Below are 19,745 nucleotides of genomic sequence, written 5' to 3' on the forward strand. Positions count from 1 at the left end.
GAACCAGAAAGTGTTGCAGTGTCACCATGACCCAGGAAGTGTTACAGTGTCCCTACAAACTAAGAAGTGCTACAATTATCCCTATGAACCAGGAAGTATTGCAGTGTCCCTGCAAACCAGGAAGTGCTACAATTATCTGTATGAACCAGGACGTGTTACAATGTCCCTATGAACCAGGAAGTGCTACAACTATCCGTACAAACCTTGAAATGTTACAACGTCCCTGCAAACCAGGAAGTTCTACAATTATCCGAATTAACCAGTAAGTATTGCAATGTCCCTGTGAATCGAAAGTATTGCAATGTCCCTGTGACCCAGGAAGTGCTACTATTATCTATATGAACCAAGAAGTACTACAATTATCTGTATGAAGTACTACAATGTCCCTATGAAACAGGAAGTGCTACAATTATCCCTATGAACCAGGAAGTGTTGCAAGATCCCTGTGAATCAGGAAGTGTGACAATTATCTGTATGAACCAAAAAGTGTTGCAATATCCCTGTGAACTAGGAAGTGCTACATTTATCCCTATGAACCAGGAAGTGTCACAATGTCCCCGTGAACCAGGAAGTGCTACTATTACCCATTTGAACCAGGAAATGCAACAATGTGAGCCAGAAAGTGTTGCAGTGTCCCTACGAATCACAAAGCATTACAATCTCCAGATAAACCAGGAAGTGTTACAGTGTCCCTATAAATTAGAAAGTGCTGCAACCTTTCAATGACCCAGGAAGTTCATTTACCATCTCTAGAAAGCAGGAAGTGCTACAACCTCCTCAGTGACCCAGGAAGTTCTCTTACCATCCCCAGGTAGCGGACGTACTACAAACTTCCCTAGTGACCCCGGAAGTTTATTTACCATCTCCAGGAAGCAGGAAGTGCTACAACATCCCCAGTGATCCAGGAAGTTTATTTACCATCTCTGGGAAACAGGAAGTACTACAACCTTCCCAGTGACCCAGGGAGTTCATTTACCATCTCTAGAAAGCAGGAAGTGCTACAACCTTCCAGATGATGGGGTACAGGACACCCCACCCTAAATACAAATGTAAGAGATTACGTGACACCCCAAAATATGCCACCTTGGCATACTGATTGCCTTGAGCTGAAATAAATCAAGAACCAGCCAAAGCACAACCCAAGGTCTCCTGACTTCACTGTAGTCACAGTGCTCTTGTCTGACATTTCTTATTGACTTTAAAATGTCCTGTCTGTGACATTCCTTATGACCAACAGGAAACCCGAAGCCAGGCAGTGGGAGCCAGGCCAGCCCCTGGATGTCAGGGGCTGCCTGCTTCTTTCACCGTGCACTGAATCTTGCAAATTTGCTGTGACCTCACGTACAGGGGGAAAAAGCTGTTTTTCCTTTGACATGCACACCATTCTCATCCTTCACTTCTGACACTGAATGTGTAGGAACAACGGCTTTTTTCTATCCACATACTCAAAATCTCTGGGACTCTGTGGTGAAAAGCCTTTTTTCCAGGTTCATCTCAGCCCTCCCATCCCTGTGACCCAGGGCCCAGGTAGCCAAGAAAACCAGCAATCACTCATCAATAAATGACCACTCATTCAATCCTTATCGTCATGTATTGGATCCAGGTTACTGGGTCCTCACAGGCTAGATCCACCCTCCAACAGCTGCATCTCAGCTATCCAGTGGGCTGGTGCATCTTCCAGGCAAAGATGATTTGAGGCTTTAGGAGAATTTGAAGGGCTGGGGGCAGCCATGGTAACCTGGGTGCCAAAGTCTTTCAATTACTTTTTTTCAATGGTTCTCTCCACTTTTCTTTCTGTCTCTTTCCACATATGAACACCTCCTTCATCCTCTGATACAGGCCTCACTCTTATAAGGAACCTGTGATTCCATTGCAATTACACAGCTCATCCTAAATAATCTTCCCATGTCAAGATCCTTAATGAAATCCCACCTGCAAAGTCCCATGTGTTGCATAAGGTCACCCATTTACACGATCAAGGGGTAAGAATGTGGGCATCTCTGGGGACCAGTATTTCACCTGTCACATGGGGTTTGAACACCTGATGGAATCTGGGAGCCTGATGAGGAAGGGTGTCACCTCGGAGGAGCTGGGTCAAAGTGAACCAAGTAGCTGGAACAGGTGGGCATAGGAAGTTGGTGATTCCCAAGGGCACCACTTTGGCAGAAGACAGACAGTTGGGGACCCCTCTACCTCTCAGGTCTTGGATTTGTAGACAGAGACTGAGAGCCTCCCACCAGGAAAGGGCACTGTCTGCATATGAAGAGAAAGATACACCTTGCTAATGCAGTAAGAACAGGCCTAAAAGCAACTAACACTAATGAGAGGCTTTTGAACCTCAGAGAGGTGGACCCAAGTGATATCACTGGTTTCTTTTCGAGGGAAAATTTGAATTTTTTTTTTTCTTTAACTGCACTCTTTAGGGTCTCCCAGTTGGCTGTTATTAGTATAGACTGCTTTTCTAATGGGAAGTGAATTTTGCACTTAGCTGCTGAAGGGAATGATGACATTAGCAATGGGTACATGAGTGTAAGCAACAGCAGCGTGGGATCAGAGCCAGGATCTGAGAGATGCAGAGCTGGAAGGCAGGAGAGAGCTCTCTGGAAGCAAGCAGAGGGGAGCAAGAGTAATAAGCACTGAAAACAAGGATGGGCCCTGGGGACACTCAAAGGGACATTTTGAAGACTGGGCACTGACTGTGGCCTCACTCTGCTCCCCTCCATCCCATGCCATACCTCACTTCTTCTTTTCCCCCTCACTGAGCCCCACAGGCAGCCTCAGTTCCATTGACCACAGGCCCTTTGCACATGCCACACTTGCTACACAAAACTCCCTTTGGCCCACTCCTTGGGATATAAGTCATCCTCATTCCTCAGCTGTCATCTCAACTGTCGCATCCCCCCAGGGGTCCACATGTCCCCTGCCTAAGCCTCAGGCAACTAATATGGAAGCATCTAGAAGCCTCAAACCTTCATCACTGCTCTTCCTACAGCACTCCAAAAATACAAATAAACTATAAGCAATTCGGCAATAGAGGAGACTTTAAAGAGTTACTCAGTGTTTCGTTCACCACGAAGAAACATCTATGAAATCAAAGTTATCCCCTAAACCAGAGAAACAGGCTGTTACCACCAAAGTTCTGAGAGAAATGAGGAAGAAATGACCTGGAAGCAGATGGAGAAAACACCACAGGCCTGTGTTTCTAAGTGTTTTCTAAGTATCATTGTGACCAGGACCTTATAAGAAAAAGCAAATTCCTGATCATTTTCACATCACTCTTCTCTCAGATGCAAAGAGTAAAAGATGAGAGCAAGAGTCGGGGGTGGAAAGAGAGGGAGAGAGAGAAACAAAGTAATTTATAAATGAACTGCGCTGGCTGGAGGAAGTTGGAACTCCAACCCTGCCAACACATGATTCCCTCCTGTTGATTTCCCATCCCATCATCATCTCCCTCCAGGTAACCAACACCCTCCACCACAGAGGCCCTAAGAGATGGGGACACATGATTGTGATCAGATTTGGGCGACAGGGTGTCTAAAAAATGGCTCTATCAACCCAGACGTGCTGGACAAACTGACGTGAAAATTCACCGTGGTTTCAGAGGTTGCCTTCTAGTGTTAAGCTTTTCAAATCCCGACTAAGGTTGGAGACAATTTTATACTGAAAGGTGATAATAAGGAGGCTTAAATAAAAGAAACATGAAGGGCTACATCAAATCCAACATTTTTCCAAAACCATGTAAGAATACACTTACATAATAGTTTCAATGAGTAATCAATAACTTATATGGTTTTGACGAGTAATCAATAAAAACCAGATGATTATATAAATATATATAAAGAAGTAAGAAACCTCATGGTATGAAAACCAATAATATTATATATTTTGGGAAAAAAGTATACCAGAATAGAGAGACCCTTCCTGAAATGAGTACATTTTTTAAAAGGCAATTTACTTTATTTAAAGGTTAATATCTTTGGGTTTTCACTTTAAAGTCAGGAATTTAAAATATCTGCTCTCTTCACTCATATTTAAACCTGTCCTGGGTTTACTATCAAAGGTAATACAACAAAAATACAAATAAAATGTGAAGAGAACATATAAACACAGAAAATTGAAAAATATTTTAAAATCATGTGCAAATAATATGATTGTCTTCTTAGAAAGGTAAGAAATGAGAAAAAAATAGAAATTTAATAAGGGATCATAGCTCAGGATACAGTAAGGAAAAATATATTAAATCCTTTCTATGTTACAACAATAAACAGAAAGATAGTGGGCATAAAAATATATCCAGAGAAACAAAAAAAAAAAAAAAAAAAAAATTAGAACTGCATTAAAAGAAATCATCGGGGAAAGAGGTACGTCGAATATCAAGAAAAATCTCAATTTTGCAGGCATGTCGGCACTCTACAAGTCAACTCTTACTTGTAAACAATTCAAAAAAAAAAAAAAGGTTTTATTTTTCCCAAAAGGGAAGGGAGCAATGACAAAATGGTTCTGAGGTTCAAAGGAAAAAATGTCAACCGGGCGTGGTAGCTCACGCCTGTAATCCCAGCACTTTGGGAGGCTGAGACAGGTAGATCATGAGGTCAGGAGTTCGAGACCAGCCTGGCCAATATGGTGAAATCCTGTCTCCATTAAAAATACAAAAATTAGCTGGGTGTGGTGGTGGGCACCCGTAGTACCAGCTGCTCGGGAAGCTGAGGCAGGAGAATTGCTTGAACCCAGGAGGCAGAGGTTGCAATGAGTCGAGATTATGCCACTGCATTCCAGCCTGGGCGACAGAGCAAGATTCTGTCTCAAAAAAAAAAAAGTCACCAAAATCAGAACGCTCAAATATAAGACACCATGAATAAAAATTTGAAGACTTGCCTGTCAAAAAAATACTGTTAAACTATCTAATGGCAAAAATAAGATGAAAAAGCATTTTCATAGTAAATGGTTGGCAATATTTAATGTCTATAAAAAAATGAAGAACACTTATAAAACAGTAGGGACATATCGGGAGATAAGAATAAAGGCAAAGTAACAAATACCTAAAAGAAGAAGTAGGCTGGGCACAGTGGCTCTTGCCTGCAATCCTAGCACTTTGGGAGGCCGAGGCGGGTAGATTGCCTGAGCTCAGGAGACCAGCCTGGGCAACCTGGTGAAACCCCGTCTCTACTAAATACAAAAAAAAAATTAGCTGGGCACGATGGTGTGCACCTACTGTAGTCCCAGCTACTTGGGAGGCTGAGGCAGGAGAACTGCTTGAACCTGGGAGGCAAAGGTTGCAGTGAGCCAAGATGGTGCCCCTGAACTCCAGCCTGGCGACAGAGCGAGACTCTGTCTCAAAAAAAAAAAAGTAGTATATATGGCCAATTGATGTACTATTTTTTTTTTTTTTTAATTACAGAAGTAAAGAACTGAAACTAGGCAAAGATTAATGTTCCATGTGATAGTACACGACAAAGGGTTTCTAGGTGATCACCAGCAGTAATGACGGTGGGAAGAAAGGGACATCTGCACATATCCCTGGCATCAAAATAAATTCATATAATTCTGCGGCAATTTCAGAACCAGGTCAAAAGCTATAGAAGTACTCGTACACATTGATTTAAACAATTTGCATTCTAGAAATTGATTCAAAGGAATAAAAACAAGTGCATAAAGTTGATTCAAATTGGCTTTGAAATCCGTAATTCTAAAATGTTAGAAGAAACATAACATGTTTGAAATTAAATACTGAAGTATATAATTATGTGTGAAACAAATAAGAATATAAAATTGACAGTAAAAGTCATGTTAGAATGACTTAAATGACATGAAAAAGTCATTAAGAAATATGAATATGCCAAAAATAACATTACTAGCACATAACTATCAAAATGTCAACAGGATTTGGACACTATATTTTTCTGTGTTACAAATTAAACAAGCGTGTAAACAAAAAAAAAAAATTCAGTAACTATCTAATTATTCAAAAAGCACTCACTTCTCCACTGGGAATGCAAAGATCCCTTCCTTCATATCATGTCTATGTTTAAAACCTGGCATTCAACTTTTTAGAGGTGGAATCCAAAAAATCTCAGAATTTAAGATCCTATTTAAGATTTATGACTTATATCTTAAAATCTTAGAAGTAAAATCAGGACACTAAAAATGTAATCCAAATAAAAATCATATAGTTGAAAAGTAGGTTTTTCGCCACTTCAACACTGGAATTTCCTTGTACAAGGAGTGAAGAGTGAGCACAGGTTTCACGTGAAATCTCCTCCCAGCTGACATGGACATCAGTGTCCTGTAAACAACATACAGATGACCCACAGGGTTACAGGCTCTTACCAGTGGAATCAGGCTGCTTGGGGTTTGGACTTGGCTTTGGTTTGGGTGCGTCAGGTGGTGCTGGCTCATCTGTTTGTAAGATGAGAGTTGCGATTATGAGTGCCTTGCAGTGAAGAAAATGAAACATCAATTTGCATACAGACATTCACTAAACAGATAAAAACTGGACCTTGTTCTTTGTCATGGTAGGGATACCCATACAGTCTGCTGCCAATATCCTTCCAACATCTTCCAGCTACAGTACTTATCTTCAAGTATTTTCAATAAAACCTATCAGGCAGCTTTTCAGATCAGCTATAGAATTGGCAAGGTACTGTGTAAAACGAAAATACAGAAACCCTTGTTCAACTGTATTAAGAATTTCAAGATGACAACTACAGACTCATAAACCAATATGGCGCCCTTGTAAGCATGGGTCCTTGGGTGATCGAACAAGTCACCCACTCATGAAGCCTAACCTGGCCAGGGGAGTCACATTTGCCTTACATCATTCCAAAGACTGTAAGAATTTTAAAATAAAACTATGCATACTGGTAAAAAAAAAAAAAAAAAAAAAAAAAAAAAAAAAAAAAAAAAGAAAGAAAAAACAGTCCAACAACATCAAAAACAAACGACGACACACCTACCCTAATTTTCCACTGTGCAAACAGGTTTCATTGATCATTCACAAGAGATATGTTTTTTGGAAACGATAATAATTTGGTGGTAATAAGCAAGTCGGCAACAGAGGAGACTTTAAGGAGTTACTCACAGTTTCCTCTGTCATGTAAGGAATCTGCTAAGTCAAAGTCATCCCCTAAAGAAGGGAAACTGGCTGTTAACACCAAAGTTCTCAGAGAAACGAGGAAGAAATGATCTCGTAAACAGATGCAGAAAACACCATAACCCGACGTTCCTAAATACTTTTCTGGAAATCCCTCTAACCAGAATCTCAACAGAAAAAACGAATTCCTGATCATTTTCACATCACTCTCCCTTCCGATGAAAACAGCAAAAGATGAGAGCCAGAGAGAGAGAAATAAACTAATTTATAAACCAATTGTGCTGCCTGGACAGAGTTGGAATTCCAACTCTAACCTGCACATGGTTCTCTCCTGTTGATTTCCTGTCCAAATATCATCTCCCCCCAGGTAACCAACACCGTCCGCCAGGGAGGCCCTAAGAGGGGCTAGCGGGTGTCTAAAACGTGACTCTACCAACCCAGATGTGCCAGACAAACTGACGTGAAAACTCACCATGGTTTCAGAGGTTGCCTTCTAGTTTTAAGCTTTTCAAATCCCAACTAAAGTTGGCGAATTTTTTTTTTTTTTTTTGAGACGGAGTCTTGCTCTGTCCCCCAGGCTGGAGGGCAGTGTTGCGATCTCGGCTCACTACAACCTCCTCCTCCCCCAGGTTCAAGAGATTCTCCTGCCTCAGTCTCCTGAGTAGCTGGGACTACAGGTGCCCACCACCACACCCAGCTAATTTTTGTATTTTTAGTAGAGATGGGGTTTCACCATATTGGCCAAGCTGATCTCGAACTCCTGACCTTGTGATGCACCCGCCTCAGCCTCCCAAAGTGCTGGGATTACAAGGGTGAGCCACTGTGCCCAGCCAGGTTGGGGAAATTTTTATACTGAAAGGGGATAACAAGGAAATGTAAATAAAAGAAACATGAGGAGCTACATCAAATCCAACATTTTTCCAAAACCATGTAACAGTACATGAGTAATCAATAAAAATCAAATAAGTAGTCAAACATATTGCATATAAATAATATATTTCATGGTATGAGAAACTATATTATTATATGTTTAGGAAAAAAAGTATACTAGAGTAGAAAGAGGCTTTTTGAAGTGATTTATTTTATTTAAAGGTGAATCTCCTTGGGTTTTTGCCCTAAAGTCTGAAATAAAAGCTGTTTACTACACTTACAATTCTACATATGAAAAGCTGTCCTGGGTTTATCTAGCAAAGACAGTACAACCAAATTACAAATAAACTGTAAACAAAATGTACAAATATAAAAAAGAGGAAATTTAAAAAAATAATTTGCAAGCAATTTGTGGATCGTAAAGAAAAATATACAAAATCCTTTGTATATTATAGAAACAAACAGAAAAATAGTGGACATAGAAATAGATTCAGAGAAACAAAAAACAATTGAGAAATCCATTGACAGAAATCATCAGGAAAAACAGATGCATCAAATCTCAAGGAAAAAGCTCAACTTTGAAAATGTTTCCCAACTTCTTTGATCAACTTATGTTTGAAGACAATGCAAATGAAATTAAAAAGACGGTTTTACTTTTCCCAAGTGGGAGACACGATGGCAAAATTATTCTCCATCAAAAAAAATTTAAAAACCAGAAAACCAACACAAACTTAAGACACCATTAAAAAAAATAGGTCTTGCTTGTGAAACATTCCTGTGAAAAATATTAAAAGGCAAAAATACATAGCAAAAACATTTTCATAGTGAGTGGCTAATAATCTTTAATATCCATAAATAACTGAAGAAGACTTATAAATCAGTAGGTACATATGATAATTTAAGAATAAAGGGTATAACATCCAATACACAAAAGAAGTATCCATGGCTAACTGGAGTGCACTATTTTTTTTTTTAATTTCAGAATTAGAGATGTGAAACTAAGACAAGTTTGATACAATCCTTACACTATCTGACAAAGGTTTTGTAGGTGATAACCAGTAGAGATGGTGTGACGATAGGGACATCTGCACACACCATCGTCAAAATAAACTGGGACAATTCTGGGGCAAATGGCGAACCAGGTCAAAAACTAGAAAAGGACTCATCTACATTGATCTAGACAATTTGAATACCAGAAATCTCTTCAAAAAAAAAAAGCAGATGAAGTTGACTCAAATTTGCCTTGTAATTCCTAACTCTAAAAAGTCAGAAGACACAATAGTTTAGACATTAGGGATTAGTTAAATTAATGTATTATATATCTATATAGAATAGTATATAATTGACAGTAAACGTCATATGATATAAATGATAAAATGACATGAGCAAATGTTCAGTGACTATTAATAACTATAAAATAGGCCGGGTGCAGTGGCTCATGCCTGTAATCCCAGAATTCTGGGAGGCCGAGGTGGGCAGATCACCTGAGGTCAGGAGTTTGAGACCAGCTTGGCCAGCGTGGTGAAACCCCACCTGTACTACAAATACACACAAAAAAATGAGCTGGGCATGGTGGTGCATGCCTGTAATCCCAGTTACTCAGGAGGCTGAGGCAGGAGAATTGCTCGAACCCAGGAGGCAGAGGTTGCAGTGAGCTGAGATCGTGCCACTGCACTCCCACCTGGGTGACAGAGCGAGACTCCATCTCAAATAATAATAATAATAATAATAATGTTACAGTGCAGTATGAACAAAAGACTGGCTTTATTACTTAACATTTGCTTCATTTAAACTGATATATAAAATATAAGTGCAAATAACCATTAAAATGCCAAGAGCGCAGGCACATTATTTATGATTCTGTGTTAAAAATTAAAAACAAAAACAAAACTAAAACCCTGAATGTTTCACAACAATTCACTTCAAAAACCAGTTGCTAGTCAGATTACCCTGAGAATGCTCTCATGTGTCAAAATAGCTGATACAAATATTCAAGAGCAAAAACATTGAAAACACCCAAGTTTCTCTACAGGGAATGCACAGGCCATTTTCTCTATACCAAGTTCATATGAAAATCTTGTGCTCAGTGTTTTAGAAGTTCCATACAATCTTGGAAGTAAAATCAGCAAACTAAAAATAAAATGAAGTCAAATATCTATTTCAGAAAACTGTGTACTTCCCTCCCTGCCCAATGGAATAACTCTGTACAGAGTTAATAGCAAGCACATGCTCATCTGAAAGCCTCTCATCCAGCTGACGTGGATGCCACTCTACTATGGACAATATACAGACAACCCATAGAGTGAGAAGCACTTACCAATGAATCCAGGTTGCTTAGGGTTTGCATTTGGCTTCGGCTTGGGTGAATTAGGAGGTGCTGGGTCATCTCTTTGTGACAATGAGAGTTGCAATTGTGACTGTCTTAGAGTAAAGAAAATGCAACATCAATTTGCATAGAGATGGCTGACAGATCAGGTAAAAGTTGGAGCTTGCTGCTTGTCATGGCAGGGATAACCATACACACAGCCTCCTGCCAACTTTCTTCCATCACTTCCAGCTACATTGTTTAACATCAAATTAAACTAAAGCAGCTGTCTAGCCCAGTGACAGAATTGGCAAGGTCCTGTGCAAAACAAAAATGTGGGACCCTCATCCCAACTGTATGAAGAAGAGCAACATGGTAACTACAGACCAGTAAACCAATATAGCACCTTTGTAAGCACAGCTCCCTGGGTGACTTCACAAGTCGCATGCCTGTGCGCCTCACATGGCCAAGAGAGTCACATTTGCCTTACATCATTCCAAAGACTAAACAAAAGCAAGTGAACTGGCAAAAAAAAAAAAAAAAAAAAGTCCAACAACATCAAAAACAGACAACAACATCACACTTACTCCCTAAGTTTCTATGGTGCAAACAAGTTCCATTGATCATTCTCAAGAGGTAAGTCTCTTGCAAATGATAATAATTGAGTGATAACAAGCAAGTCAGCAACAGCGGAGACTTTAAAGAGCTACTCACGATTTCCTCCACCATAAAAGGCATCTGCGAAGTCCAAGTCAGCCCCTACAAAAAGGAAATGGGCTGTTAACACCAAAGTTCTCAGAAATGAGGAAGGAATGAGCTCATAAACAGAGAAATCACCAGAGCCCCATGTGACTAAATACTTTTCTGAATATGACTCTCACCAGGATCTCATTAGAAAAAGCAAATTCCTGACCATTTTCACATCACTCTTCTCTCACATGAACAGATTAGAGATCAGAAGGTCGGGGTGTGGGGCCGGGGGGAAGAGAGAAAGAGAAAGAGAAAAAAGAGATAGACACAAAGAGAGAAAGAAATTCATAAATCAATTCTGCTCCCGGACTGAGTAGGAACTCCAACTTTGCCTGCACACTGTTTGCTCCTGTTTATTCCCATCCCATCATCATCTCGTTCGACACCCCCAACGCCTTCTGTGAGGGAGACCCGAAGAGGTGAGGAAGAATGACTGTGATCAGATTTGGGCTAGAGAGCGTCTAAAAAGTGGGTCTACCCACCAGGTATGTTCTTGATCATTTCAGAGGCTGCCTTCCAGTTCTAAGCTTTTCAAATGCTAATTAAGGTAGAGCAACTGTTTTTGTTTTGTTTTGAGACAGGGTCTTCCTCCGTCACCCAGGTTGGAGTGCAGTGGTCTGACCACAGCTCACTGCAGGATCCGCCTCCTGGCTTCAAGCAATCCTCCTGCCTCAGCCTCCCAAGCAGGTGGGACAGGAGGTATGTGCCACCACGCCTGCTAATTTTTTATTTCATTTTAGAGACGGGGTCTTGCTATGTTGCCCAGGCCGGTCTTGAACTCCTGGGCTTGAAAGATCCTCCCATCTTAGCCTCTCAGAGTGCTGGGATTATATGTGTGAACCTCTATTCCTGGCCATCAGGAGCTTTTTACATGGGGAAGGGGAAAAAAGGAGGCTTAAATGAAGGAAACATGAGGGGCTACTTTGAATCCAACACTTTTCAACACCATGTAACAACAGTACATTAGTAATCACTAAAAAACTGATGATTTTTCCAATATATTGTGTATAAAGAAAGAAGAAGTCTCACGGGATGAGAACCTATATATTATATGTTTAGAAAATAAAGTATACTAGAATAGAAAGATCTTCTTGAAATGAATATCTGGTTTTGCAAAGACAATTTATTTTATTTAAAGGTGAACCTCTTTAGGTTTTTGCCTTGAAATCAGGAATAAAAAAATGTCTCCTCTCTTCACTCATACTTAAAGCCATCATGTGTTCTCCAGCAAAGCCAATTCAATAAAAATACGAATGCACGCTGAAGACAACGAAAAAACACAGAAAAGCAGACAATTTTTAAAAATCACTTACAAATCATATGTCGGTCTTCTTAGAAATACAAGAAATGGAGAGAGAACAATTGGAGTTCATAAGGTTCATCATTCAGTGGAGAGTAAGAGAGAATGCACAAAAATGCTGCTATAGTTCAGAAATAGAGAGAAAAACAGCACACATAAAAATGTATTCAGCAAAACAAATCAATACTGACGGGAAAACACCTTAGAAATCCATTTAAAGAAATCACCAGGAGAAAAAGGCACACAGAAGAATTTGAGTCCCAATGAAAATGCTCGGTTTTACAAATATTTTAGCATTCTATAAATCAATTCATAGTTGTAAGTAATTCAAAAGAAAAGAAAAAGATGGTTTTCTTTTTCCCAAGAGGGAAGAGAGAGAGTGATAAAATGGTTCTGAAGTTAAAAGGAAAAACATGGTACACAAAGGTGGAAACTCACACCAATCTAAGACAACATTAAAAAGAAAAATTCAAGTCTTGCTTGTAAATGGTTCTGTTCAAAATGTTTTCAGAGGCAACAATAAAGTGGAAACACATTTTCATAATATACTGGGCAACGTTAATTGTCTATAAGTAATTCAAAAATGACTAGAAATCAGGGAGGACATACTAGAACAGAAGAATAAAAGCCACACTATGCCATACACAGAAGAAGTGTCCACAGCCCACTGACGCATTGTTTTTGTTTCCAGTTTCAGAATTAAAGACATGAAACTAAGACAAGGTTAGCATGACATTTTGCACTATTGGACAAAGATGTTTTGGTGAACACCACTATCGGAGATGGTGTGAGGAAAGGGTCATTTGCGCACCCCGCTGCCATCAAAATAAATTGGTGCAATTCTGAGGCAATTTCAAAACCATGTCAGAAGCTACCAATGTACTCACAAACATTGATCTAAACAACTTGCACTCTAGAAACATATCTTCAAACATAAAGGAAAGTGCATGAAGGGCAGTCACATTTGCTTTGTAATTTATAATTCCAAAACATCAGAAGAAACATAACTTCAGAATTAGGGATTAAAGAAACCAAAGTATGTAATTAAGTATGTAGTATAATTGTAGTATAATAATGTAAAGTCATATGATACAAATGATTAAATGACACAAGAAAATGTTCAAGGAATATTCTTATGCCAATAATAACATTACCAGCAAAAAACCATAAAAATGTCAACAGGATTTAGACCATCTTGATAATGTTCTGTGTTAAAAATTAAACAAACATGTAAAGAAAAACACTCAGTAAAAATCTAATTATTTAAAACAAGTTGGCTTCCCCATAGGAAACACAGAGATGGTTTTCCCCATAGCAAGTCTACATCTAAAAGCTCTTATTTAGTTATCTGGAAGTTCCGTTTATCTTTGAAGTGACATCAAGAAAAGAAAAATAAAATCCAAACCGAAAACTATTTTTGAAATCTAGGTTTTCCACTACTTGAGCACTGCAATCACCTTGTAATTCAACAGCAGGAACAGGCTCACCTGAAATCTCCTCTTCTCAGATGACATGAACATCACTGCCAGGTAAACGACATAGAGACCACCCGGAGGGTTAGAGGCTCTTATCAGTGAAACCAGGTCGGTTGGGGCTTGGATCTGGCTTTGGTTTGGGGGATCAGGCGGTGCTGGGTCACCTGTTTGTAAAACATGAGAGTTGCGATCATCAGTGCCTTGCAGTCAAAAAAAAAAAAATGAAAAATCAATTTCCATAGCGACCAGAAAAATGAAAAATCAATTTCGATAGCGACCAGAAAAGAAAATGAAAAATCAATTTCGATAGTGACCAGAAAAGAAAATGAAAAATCAATTTCAATAGCAACCACAAAAGAAAATGAAAAAATCAATTTCCATAGTGGCCAGAAAAGCAAATGAAAAATCAATTTGCATAGAGACTGTTCACTAAACAGGTAAAAAGTGGCCCTTGTTTTTGTCATGGTGGGGATGTCCATACACACAGCCTCTTGCCAATTCCCTTCCATCATCTTCCAGCTACAGGATTTAAGTATTTTCAAGTATTTTCAAAGAAAACTAAGCCAGGTGTCCAGACCACCTCCAGAATTTGAGAGGTCCTGTGCAAAATGAAAACGCAAGACTCACTGTTCCCATTTTATGAAGAATTTCGAGATGGCAGCTACAGAGTAATACACCAATATAGTGCCCTTGTATGCACAGGTCCCTGTGTGCACAGGTCACATGCCCATGAAGTCTGACCCGGCCAGGGAAGTGACATTTGCCTTATATCATTCCAGAAACTGTAACAATTTTAAAATAAAAGCCAGCATACTGGTGGAAAAAAGAATCCAACAACAACAAGAATAAATCACAACAACGCAAATATTTCCAATATTTCCACTGTATAAACCCAATCCATGGTCATGCAAAAGAGATAAGTCTTTTGGAAATGACAGTAATTTGGTGACAGTAAGCAAGTCGGTAACCAGACTTAAAAAGAGTTACTCACGGTCTCCTCCACCACCAAAGGCATCTGCTAAGTCAAAGTCAGCCCCTAAAGGAGGGAAACGGTCTGTTACTTCTCAAGTTCTGAGGAAGGAATGACTTCAGAAACAGATGGAGAAGTCACCAGAGACCCACATGACTAAAGACTTTCTGAATATCACACTGACCAGGATGTCATTTGAAAAAGTAAATTCCTGACCATTTTCACATCATTCTTCCTTCAGATGACAAGAGTAAGAGATGAGAGCAAGAGAGAGAGGGAGAGAGAAATAATGTCCTTTGTAAATCAACTGTGCTGCCTGGACCCAACTGGGACTCAGAATCTATCTGCACACAACTCTCTCTGATTGATTCCCCATTATCTCCTCCCAGGTCCGCAACACCTGACCTGGTAAGCGGACCGTAAGAGGTAGGGCAGGTGACTGTGATCTCATCTGATCCGTGACTGACAGATTCTGATCTGTGTCTGAAAAGTGGCTCTACCCACCCAGTTGGGCTCCATAAACTAATGTGACATTCATGCTAGTTTCAAAGCCAGCCTTCTAGGTTTCTTTGTTTTGTTTTTGTATTTTTTTTTTTTTGAGATGGAGTTTTGCTCTTTTGCCCAGGCTAGAGTGCAGTGGTGCAATCTCAGCTCACTGCAACCTCCGCCTCCCGGGTTCAAGCCATTCTCCTGCCTCAGCCTCCCAAGTAGCTGGGATTACAGGCGCACGCCACCACACCTGGATAATTTTTGTATTTTTAGCAGAGGCGGGGTTTCTCCATGTTGGTCAGGCTGATCTTGAACTCCTGACCTCAAGTGATCCAGTCGCCTCAGCCTCCTAAGGTGCTGGGATTACAGGCGTGAGCCACCTTACCCGGCCCAGCCTTCTAGTTCTAAGCTTTTCAAATCCCAATTAAGGTCGAGGCACATTTTATATTGGGAGTGATCAAGGAGGCTCAAATGAAAGAAACATGAGGGGCTACATCAAAATGAATCTTTTTTTTCAAAACCATATGAAAATACACAAGTAATGAATAAAAAGCACATGATTTTTCACATATATTGTATAGAAAGGAATAAGAAATCTCATAGCATAAGAACGTATGTGTTCAGGAAAAAAAGCATACTAGAAGAGAAAGACACTTCTTGAAATGATTTATTTTATTTAAAGGTAAATCTCTTTGGGGTTTTGCCCTAATGTCTGGAAAAAAGCTGTCTACCGTATTTACAACTCCATGTATTAAAAGTTGTCCTGAGTTTTCTAGCAAAGGCAATAGAACTGAATTACAAATAAACTGTAAAGAGAACATATAAATCCAGGAACGGGGAAAATTTTTAAAACCCATTACCAAATAATATGACAGACTTCTTAGAAAAGGTCAGAAATGACGAGAAAAAAATTGGATTTTAACAAAGGGTCATCATTTCATAGATAGTAAAAAAATACATACACAATCGTTTCTACGTGACAGAAATAAACAGAAAAATAGTGGACACGAAAATGGATTCAGAGTAACAAAAACAAGGAAAAAACACTTTAGAAACCCATTGACGGAAACAAGAGAAAGAGACAAATCTAATCTCAAAGAAAAAGCTCAGGCCAGGCACAGTGGCTCACACCTGTAATCCCAGCACTTTGAGAGGCTGAGGTGGGCAGATCACCTGAGGTCAGGGGTTCAAGACCAGCCTGGCTAACATGGCGAAATCTCGTCTCTACTCAAAATACAAGAATTTGCCTAGCATTGTGGTGCATGTCTGTAATCCTAGCTACTTGGGAGGCTGAGGCACAAGAATCGCTTGAACCCAGGAAGTGGAGGCTGCAGTGAGCCAAGATCACGCCACTTGAGGGTCTGTCTCAAAAAACAAAACAAAACAAAAAAAAGAAAAAGCTCAACATTGAAAACGCATTACCATTCCTTGAATCAACCTATGATTATAAACAATTTCAAACGAAATTAAAAAGAAGGTTTTACTTCTCCCAAGAGAAGAGACAACAGCAAAATGATTCCCAATTTAAATGGAAAAGAAAAAGTTACATGAAGCAGGATACCCACACAAACGTAAGACACCATTAAAAAAAATAAACATACTGCTTGTAAAACATTCCTGTTAAAAATATTCAAAGGCAAAAATAAAGTGCAAAACCATTTTCATAATAAGTGGCTGGTAATCTTTTATATCGATAAATCACTGAAGAAGGCTTATACATCAGTAGGTAGTGAGGCCGAGACAGGCGGAACAAATGAGGTCAGGAGTTGGAGACCAGCCTGGCCAACATGGTGAAACCCCGTTTCTACTAACAATACAAAACTGAGCCGGGCCTGGTGGCGGGCACCATGAATTGAAGGATAAAGGCCAAAGCATCCAATACACAGAAGAAGCAGTCTCCATGGCCCATTGGGATGCATTATGCTTTGTACATTTCAGAACGAGAGATGTGAAACTAAGACTAGTGTGATATAATAATGACACTATTCGACAAAGGTTTTGTAGGTGATCATTGCTACTGGAAAAGGTTTGAAGACACAGATATTTGCAGATACCCTGGTATCAAATCAAACTGGTGCGATTCTGGGGCAAGCAAACAACCAGGTTAAAAGCTATAAAAGTAGTCATATGCATTGATCTAGACAATCTGAATACCAGAAATCTCTTCAAAGGAATGAAAAAGAATAGATAAAGTTGACTCAAATTGGCTTTGTAATTCATAATTCTAAAATGTCAGAGGACACGTTTTCAACGTTAGGGATTAAAGAAATTAATGGGCCGGGCGCGGTGGCTCAAGCCTGTAATCCCAGCACTTTGGGAGGCCGAGACGGGCGGATCACGAGGTCAGGAGATCGAGACCATCCTGGCTAATATGGTGAAACCCCGTCTCTACTAAAAATACAAAAAACTAGCCGGGCGAGGTGGTGGGCGCCTGTAGTCCCAGCTACTCGGGAGGCTGAGGCAGGAGAATGGCGTAAACCCGGGAGGCGGAGCTTGCAGTGAGCTGAGATCCGGCCACTGCACTCCAGCCTGGGCGACAAAGCGAGACTCCGTCTCAAAAAAAAAAAAAAAAAAAAAAAAAAAAAAAAAAAAAAAAAAAAAAAAAAAAAAAAAAAAAAAAAAAAAAAAAAAATTAATGTATTTTATTATATACTTAGATAGAATAGTATTTGTCAGTAAATGTCATATGATAGAAATGAGAAAACGACATGAGAAAACGTGAATAAATATTCTTATTAATAAGTATAAAATAATGTTACAATAAACAACATAGAGACCACCCGTAGGGTTAGAGGCTCTTACCAGTGAAACCAGGTCAGTTGGGGTTTGGATCTGGCTTTGGTTTGGGGGGATCAAGGGGTGCTGGGTCACCTGTTTATAAGACATGAGAGTTGCGATCATCAGTGCCTGTAGTCAAGAAAATGAAAAATCAATTGCCACAGCGACCAGAAAATGAAAAATCAATTTCAATAGCGACCAGAAAAGAAAATGAAAAATCAATTTTGATAGCAACCAGAAAATGAAAAACCAATTTCGATAGCGACCAGAAAAGCAAATGAAATATCAATTTGCATAGAGACTGTTCACTAAACAGGTAAAAATTGACCCCTGTTTTTGTCATGGTGGGGATGCCCATACTCGTAGCCTCCTGCCAATTCCCTTCTGTCATCTTCCAGCTACAGGATTTAACTTCAAGTATTTTCAAAGAAAACTAAATCAGGCGTCCAGACCACCTCCAGAATTTGGGAGGTCCTGTGCAAAATGAAAATGTGCGACCCATTGTTCCAGCTTTATGAAGAACTTGAAGATGGCAGCAATACAGCAATAAACCGTGGCACCCTTGTGAGCACAGGTCCCTGTGTGACTGCACAGGTCATATGCCCATGAGGCCTGACCTGGTCAGGGGAGTCACATTTGCCTTACATTGTTCCAAAGACTGTAACCATTTTAAAATAAAAGCCAGCATACTGGCTGGGCGTGATGGCTCGCATCTATAATCCCAGCACTTTGGGAGGCCAAGGTGAGTGCACAGCTTGAGTTTAGGAGTTTGAGACCAGCCTGGTCCACCTGGCAAAACCCAGCCCTTACCAAAAGACAAAAATTAGCCGGGCATGGTAGTGGGCGCCTGTAATCCCAGCTGCTGGGGAGGCTGAGGCCTGAGAATCGCTTAAGCCCAGGAGGCGGAGGTTGCAGTGAGCTGAGATCGCACCACTGCACTCCAGCCTGGGCCACAGAGTTAGACTCTGAAACTACACTTAAAAAAAAAAAAAAAAAAAAAAAGCCAGCATACCGGTAAAAAAATAATAATAATAATCAAAAATGCAACAACAAAAATAAACAACACATGTACTTCCTCTGTTTCCACTGTCCAAACTCAATTCATTTATCATGCAAAAGAGATGTCTCGAAAATGATAATAATTCGATGATAATCAGCAAAGCCAGCAACAGAGGAGACTTTAAAAACTTCCTGTTTCCTCCATCACGAAAGGCATCTGCTAACTCAAATCAGCCCCTAAAGGAGGGAAATAAGCTGTTAATACCAACGTTCTAAGGAATGAGGAAGGAATGACCCCAAAACAGGCGGAGAACACACCACGGCCCCACATTTCTAACCACTTCAGAAAAAGTGAATTCCTATTTTCACATCACTCTTCCCTCAGGTGAAAACAGTAAAAGATGAGCATGAGACAGAAAAAGAGGGAGTAAGAGAGAGAGAGACAGACATAGAGAGACGGAGAGAGAGAGAGGGGATGAGAGAGAGGCGGGAGAGAGAGAAGAGAGAGGAGAGAGAGAGAAGAGAGAGGAGAGAGAGAATAGAGGGGAGAAAGACACAGGAGAGAGAGAGCGGAGAGAGGAGACGAGAGAGAGGAGAGGAAGGAAAGAGGAGAGAGGAGAGAAGAAAGAGAGGAGAGAGATGAGAGAGAAAGGAGAGAGAGAAGAGGGGAGAGAGAGGAGAGAGAGGGGAGAGAGGGAGAGAGGAGAGAGATAGGTGAG

At 40.1% G+C, this 19,745-nt stretch overlaps 1 protein-coding gene across 1 annotated transcript in view; it reads right to left on the reverse strand.

Annotated features, from left to right (window-relative positions):
- Positions 1–19,745, reverse strand: part of RPS4Y1 (ribosomal protein S4 Y-linked 1) — a 381,935-nt gene that overhangs the window by 223,741 nt on the left and 138,449 nt on the right. The window lies entirely within an intron of this gene.

Source organism: Macaca thibetana, chromosome Y, assembly GCF_024542745.1.
Source record: "Macaca thibetana thibetana isolate TM-01 chromosome Y, ASM2454274v1, whole genome shotgun sequence".
NCBI lineage: Eukaryota > Metazoa > Chordata > Mammalia > Primates > Cercopithecidae > Macaca > Macaca thibetana.